This window comes from Anoplolepis gracilipes, chromosome 17 (assembly GCF_047496725.1).
Source record: "Anoplolepis gracilipes chromosome 17, ASM4749672v1, whole genome shotgun sequence".
Lineage (NCBI taxonomy): Eukaryota > Metazoa > Arthropoda > Insecta > Hymenoptera > Formicidae > Anoplolepis > Anoplolepis gracilipes.
Window position 1 is genome coordinate 7,595,337 of NC_132986.1, and position 7,290 is coordinate 7,602,626.

A 7,290-nucleotide genomic window follows, 5' to 3' on the forward strand; every position below is an offset into this window, starting at 1 on the left:
TATTATATTAAGTTTTACTCTATATTAATACTTATAAATATTTTAATTTTAACAGCACGTAATAATATAATTTTGGATACGATACTATATGATATTTCAAAGAATTTAGATTAGATAGATGACGTTTGTGAGATAAAGTCTACCCTGATTAGATGCAATCTTGATAATGACGTTATCGCGTATCACGAAAAGAGACCGTTTTCTCGCGAAACTTTACATACTGGGTAGAAAGGGAGAAAGAGGGGATTATCTGATTGGAAAGTTCGATCAAACGGTATATTGACGTGCGCGTACATCGCACGCTGCGCAAAACATCCCGTGACGAAGAGAAGCGCCGATAAAATGCAAATTAATTAGAAAAGCGATCGCGCGCCGTCATTCCGATCTCAATTGCATTGAAGGCGCAGCATCCTGCGTCGGATGACCGTAAAAAGTGCATCGACGATGGTCGCGTGAATATACCCTTTACAATCAGTTTTCTACTTTTCGCTCTATAATTCACGCGAAGAAGTAAATTCCAAATTTCACGGAAAAAAAAAAAAAAAAAAAAAAAACAAACAGCAAGCTAAAACATAATATTTTCCTTTGATCGACATCTCATTTTCATATTTAATTTTAGTTCTCACGAGGAGTAATTTGCTGGCCTGAGATATTTCGCTATTACTTCGGTAAATATAAGTTTTCTTAATTTTTTTCCCCCCGCTTATCTCTCTCAAGCATATGTGCGCGCGCGCGCGCGCGTGTGTGTATTGCACATATTATTTATCCCGCGCAAGATTATAGGTTCGTTATACGAGATGTAACTTACTACGAGGATGGAAAACGCCGGACGCGGCGCGGTCGGCTACGCCAGAATTAACGGAACGTCACCGATATAGAGTTAGATTGGTATAAGACACTCTGTGGTGATTACCCCAATTATGTAAGTTCCGCGAGTCGCTCGACGACGCCGCGCGGTCGACATCGCATGCGAGGCCGTTTATTAGAGGCGGGGGAGGGGGAGAAAAAATATTGCTCGCGCGCGCAAAACACCACTACTGTCCTTTCCTATTCGCCCGGCAATACGTTTTCGCGCGAAATCACGTTGCGTCGACGCCGTAGCCGGCAGTAAGTCATTTCGACGACGCGCCGGGCTTTCTACGTAATTACCGCTATTGATTTCAGCGCATTAACGCGGGAAAAATGCGCGGCTTTATATTACGCCTCTGGTCCGCTTTGCTTTTTGCGACACTACAGCCAAGTGCCGCATTTCCCGTGTTCGGAAACCGTAGCGAGATCGAAATCGAGTACGCGCTCGAACGTAGGAAAACAACGACGCTTCCGGACACCGCTTCTCTCGTTGCGATAATGGACGGCTGAATGCCATTTCGTCAACGTGAATTTGAATCTAATTGTGTAAGAAAAATCGATTCTAGATCTATCTTAATCGTACAATCTGTTATTAAATCGCGCCGATTTACGCGATTGTCTATGATAATTTTAAAATTTATTCGGGATCTTGCGCGGAGACGTGGCACTGGCGCGGAGAGGAAAATGCCACCGAGGGATACCGTATCTCGCGTTATCGCGCGATCGCCGGACGAGATACGGCGAGTATCTAATGTATCGCTCGCGCGCGCGATTCGCCCATTCGCTCCGCGCGCAAATTAACGAGCTTCTCCTCGGATGATGTGCTCCACGCTAAGCAACGCTCCAGATAATGATGCTGCGCGTCGGTCCGCACGCTGCGCGGTTGCCAGCGCTTCCGCTGCGGCGCGTCCGTTACACGCACCCGGATCAAACCGAATCCGCGACGCACACGCGTGTGTGTGTGTGTGTGCCTGCGTACATGTGCGCACCTAAACGCACCGAACTGACGTATCCGTAATCACGGCAATTACGTACACGAGAGACAGCGGCCCTCTCGTTGCCGCTTCGCCTTCCTCCTCCCGTCCGTGGAGTGACCGCCCCGATCGTTTACCTCCGCGCGTTTTAATTATTATAGCTTCGCTCGGGGATCCTTCGCAGGAGTGTCGAGAGCGACCAAGAGATTCAACGTGGATTCTAATCATATATACGCTTGACGTGTCCACGAAACGTGGCCCAAACGCGTAAATTCTATCATTTCTGCAAGATTAATGACTTTTAATCTTGCAGAAGAAGTTTGTGTTTGCGGAATAAAAAATTATGTAACTAATTTTTTACGTACAATAAATGTCAGGGGAACAGTGGTATCTGAAAAAACTGGCGCGATTAATGAATGAAAGTTGATAATCTTAATACTTTCTTTTAGACTAATATTAATATTCATTATCCGGTATTATAATTTTTAGACTATTAATATCCGTTATCCGGTGTTATGATTTTTCCAAAACAAGATGTTGAACTTAATTAATGATCTATATATTAAATGGAATATATTAAAAAGAATTATATGAAAAGGAAGCGTACATAATGCAAGAAATGCGAGCTATAAATTGCCAAGAATAGTAGAACGCAGTTCAAACTCGATTACAGACTTAACAAGCGGTATTATGTAATCAGCGGTGGATCGTAATAAAAATGCATGAATATTACGGGGCGTGCAATCGCGGGAGAAAATTAACGGTATCGTTACACGTTAATCACGTCGTAGTTACCGAACATATTCGAAATCAGTCGGTGCGCATTCGCGCGATAAAACAATTACGCGCCCATCTCCGCACGCGCGTTTGTAATAATCTAATTGACTTCTGCTCGCGCACGATTATTAGTGCAACATTAATAATCGTCGCGCAAAAACTCGAACGCATAATGATGCCGAGTAATTGATATTCAAATAAAATGACGGTTAATAAAATCGCAAGAGAGGAGCTCCATTGAATATGATCGTTTGGTCATTTGATATTAAAATTACGTTTCGTTGCTCGTTTATAAAAAAAGAAAAATAACGAGAGAGGGAGAGAGAGAGACCAATTGTCACAACGCGAATGTGGTAACCATTACTTTACGATATTACGACTCGAATAATCATTTCAATTATACGGACCCGACGCGCTCTCGCAATCTTTTGGTACATTTTTATTTCGTCATCTGCGATTTTCCAGCGTAGTTGGAAGGAAGAGGGAGAAAGGGTAGAAGGGTTGTCATTTGCCTTCCTCTTTTTTTACACGGTGTTCCTTTTCACCACCACGCGCTTTAAATTCGGTCTGCAACGGACCAAGGCGAAACAGTTCCCGGGAGATTCGCCAATGAAGTCAAAAAAACTCGCGAAAGAGAGCCGTGCCAAACGAACACCGGCTCGTCGGTGCAAGACACACGTGGTCAGACGGAACGCAGACATGCAAAACCCAAAGAGCCCTAAACCCGACCAGTCGTTAGTCGCACTTTTAAGTCTGTACCATACGACCGTACTTTCAATTTAGGTGCCCGCCTCTCCCGTCGACTGACCTAAAGACGAGATGAAAACGTGTCATGTCACGCGACGTCTCGCTGCGAAATTAATTATTTTCGTTCTTAACAAGCAAGGAGATACATGTTGTACATATTTCAATTTGTAATAAATGGGACGGAGAATTACACGGTTGAACAAAGAAAAAACATTTCAAATTTAAAAAAAGTACAATATTTCTATAAGTTTTTTTTTTACCAAATACGATTTTAGTTTGCAGAATGCTCCTTTGCGTCAATTTTGAAAAATTCAAAATTAAAGTCGTAAAAAAGACTATTTTAATGTACCTTACCATGTTACAGTTACGGCATGCTGGAAAAGTTTCATTTCATTCAGAATTATGTGTGTGTGTGTGTGTGTGTGTGTGTGTGTGTGTGTGTGTGTGTGTGTGTGTGTGTGTGTGTTTTGCTGAGAACTTTCAGTTCTCAAAAGGACTTTCTTCTAAAGATTAAGGTTAATGGGATTTTCGCGATTAAATATCGGGTGTAAATTGTAAGTTGAAAATCATCTACGAATTTTTTTCAATCGTTCTATTTAAACATAAAAGCTTTCGAGATTGAAATGATTGAACCTGATATCAAAACAAATTCAAAATCGATATAGTGAATGTTAAAACTAAAACAAATTTTGGAGACCCGCAGAAGCTCATATATATTTGAATTTTTCAAAATATTGATGAATTCCGTTCAAATGTGTGGGCGAATACAATTTTGTAGAAATCATTAAAATGACAAAAAAAGTTGCCAATTAAATAATTAATTATAATCTTCTTTCTAATATTTGATTGCAAAAATCTTTGACTTTAATTCTTTACAACCAATTTCTTTTGAAAGCTTAAAGTTCCGACAAACACTTAATTTTGAATTTCATCTTTTTGGAACAAAATTTTTCATGTATCATATACCTAACAAAAGCTTACTTTTAATGTTAAAATTTTCTTAAAATTGTGATGTAATAGAAAATTCTGATTTAATTCACAAACGTATTGAGCGTTAAAAACTACAGGACAGTGAGAGAGAGAGAGAGAGAGAGAGAGAGAGAGAGAGAGAGAGAGAGAGAGAGAGAGAGAGAGAGAGAGAGAGAATTGTTATTTCATTTATTTTATTAAACTGTTTTATTTATTTGAGAAAGAGATTAATGCAATAAACGTTGTAAAATTAAAAGAAATATCTTGTTTTCTTCGTCTTCTCCCGATGGATAATTCCGGGTGCATGATTGCCAGTGTCAAAGCATGGAGCAAGATTGTTGCATTGACAATTTTAATGATTAGTACTTTGCGAGGACGCTGTAATATCGTGCTACCCCCGGAGATTACGTCGAATTACCAGTCACAGCACAATTATAATAGCGTGTGGAAACGTTAATACTATTTATTCGTTAATAACTTCAGAGTCATTACACGCCGCGATGCTGTTATTACTGTCCTTCCAAGATCTATGTTGCGACCAATAATGAAATTCCGCGCTGCATTCCGAAACGTTATCGAACAATTGCGCGCGGATATAATGACTTTTATCGAAGAGAGGCATCTTTATCGGTATCGGAGAGACCACGGTTGCAGAGGCATTGGCTACATGTGTCTCCCTGGGAAAAAAAAAAAAAACGTCCGTTCTCGCAGATTGAATTCCTTATCTTTCATAGCAGAGATTTAGTTTTGAAAATATGTAGTCTCACGAGCGATTAGGGAAATAATGATCGTAATTTCTTGCGCATAATGAAACGCGATGATATAATTAAGCGCTCTCTCGATGCGAAATGGAAAAGAATTTGCCGTAACAGATATAATAATCCTTATCAAAAGAATTGAATTATTTTATTCCTCGTTGGAACAATTAAAACGGGCGGGAATGGAAAAAAATGGAAATACTGTCTGAAGAGCGATACGCAGGAATTTTTCGACACACCTTTGGCGATTCGCGAGGGTCTCCCGTGACCATGTTTAGGCCCGTCGCGAATGATGGAGTAGCGGCGGGAAATCAAGCGGAAAAGAGGAGAAAAAAAAGGAGAGTACGAAGGCAAATTCGGGCAATGCACACTTCGCGCGAAATAACTCGCTTCGCCTCTCGATTCATCCCACTCCCGGAGAGCAACCCCCTCGCCACCGCCTCGCTGCCGCAACCCTCGGCCTCCCCCCTGTCCTCGCCCTCCTTCCGTTGCTGCGGCCGCCGCCACCGTCCTCCCCTTCTCTCCCTCCCCCCGGCCTCCCTCGTCGTCGAGCCCTCCGCCGCCGTCACCGCCACCGCCAGCACCACCCGTCGTCTACCCCACTTTCGTGCCTCCACCAATGTATTCCTGGCGTTTCGCACTGCAAGGTCAACAAACTTCTCCCCGATAAAAAATAAATGAAACGCAGAACTGTTTGAAATTGTAACAGTGGCAACCGGGGGAGATTGCTCCCGATAACTTTAAAGAGGCACGATTCCTTCGGTCGCTCCCTCACCTAGAAACTTGACGGGGTGGTCATTTCATTTTTTTTTCGACAAAGAAGCACAATCCGAATTACACATTCGAGTCGAAAATCGGAGTTTGATGACTCGGTAAGAATTCGGATTAGCGAATCCGGCTTTGACAGAAAACAGCTGTTTCGGCATCGATTTCTTAAAAATTTCCAATTGCGTAAAATTGTAATATAAGTTGTTAATTATCTTGAATAATAGAAATAATAAGACTAAAGAGATTTAAAAAAATTAAAATCATCAATGAAACAACAATAAGTAATATTTTTAAGATTCTGTTACTAGGGAGGCTCTCCTAAAATATTGTTTAGTTTAACTGGAATTATAAATTATGAACTATATTAGGCATTGGTAGCCGCTAAATCCACCATTTAAATTTATGTGGCATGCCAGTGATTAATCATATCATTACAATATGCCGCTCACGCATCGGCGACACAAAGTTCCTTCATTGCGATCGATCGAAATGCAACGGATGTTTATGGCTAGCGGGTGCGCGCGAGAGCCATTGCCCCGTCTTTTATCTCGCGTAATAAGCGGGGCCGTTTAATTGCCCATAATCGAACACGTCGATTGCTAAAGAAATCTGTTTTTCTCGGCGCTCATAATATCGTGAACATCGATTGCGCGCGGTAGTAAAATTGTGGAACTCGCTTAATTTGCAAACGTAGTGCCATAATCAGCCTCAAAGTATTGTTTTATTCGATTCCTCTGGATCAAAGCACGTAACAATACATCATTAAAAACACTTACAAAATATGCGTATTGATTTACGAGTTGTTTTATTGAAGAGAATTTCCTTGTAGAAATATTAACATTTATCTCAATTATTACAGAGACGGAATTAAAATAACACACGTCGACATATCGTCGAATGTACATAAATATATATAACTATTAAAGAGAAGAAAAAAAGGTAAAGGTGTTTTTTTTTTGGTCTATAAACACGACACACGGGGAAAAAGATTGTTCTATAAATTTTATTAAAAATGCAGTCTCTCTCTCTCTCTCTCTCTCTCCGGGGTCTTTTGGTCCGATTCTCGTTGCTTTCAGGTCGCATCCACCCATCGTCCATCGTCGACGTAGATTACCGTCGCCGATTAAAATCGCATTAAATTTTCACTCGTGACTGCATCTCGCGTATTCTCGGAAAAGAAAGAGAAGTGTCGATCGGGTCGTTCGTTTGTCGCTCACGCGAGTAGTCACTCGAGAAGAGATTATCATTCGTTGCTCGTCGTAACGAGACTCACGCGTCGCTGAACGCGTGCGGTGCGAGCGAATCAGTCATTTCGAAAGCAGCATCCGAGAGTGCGAAATGTAGATAGTTTTTTTTTTAAGACCGTACGACAAACACTTTACATTTAAATTGCATTTAATTATATTTACGTTATCGTTGGGCGATATTAATACGACATTTACATGTAC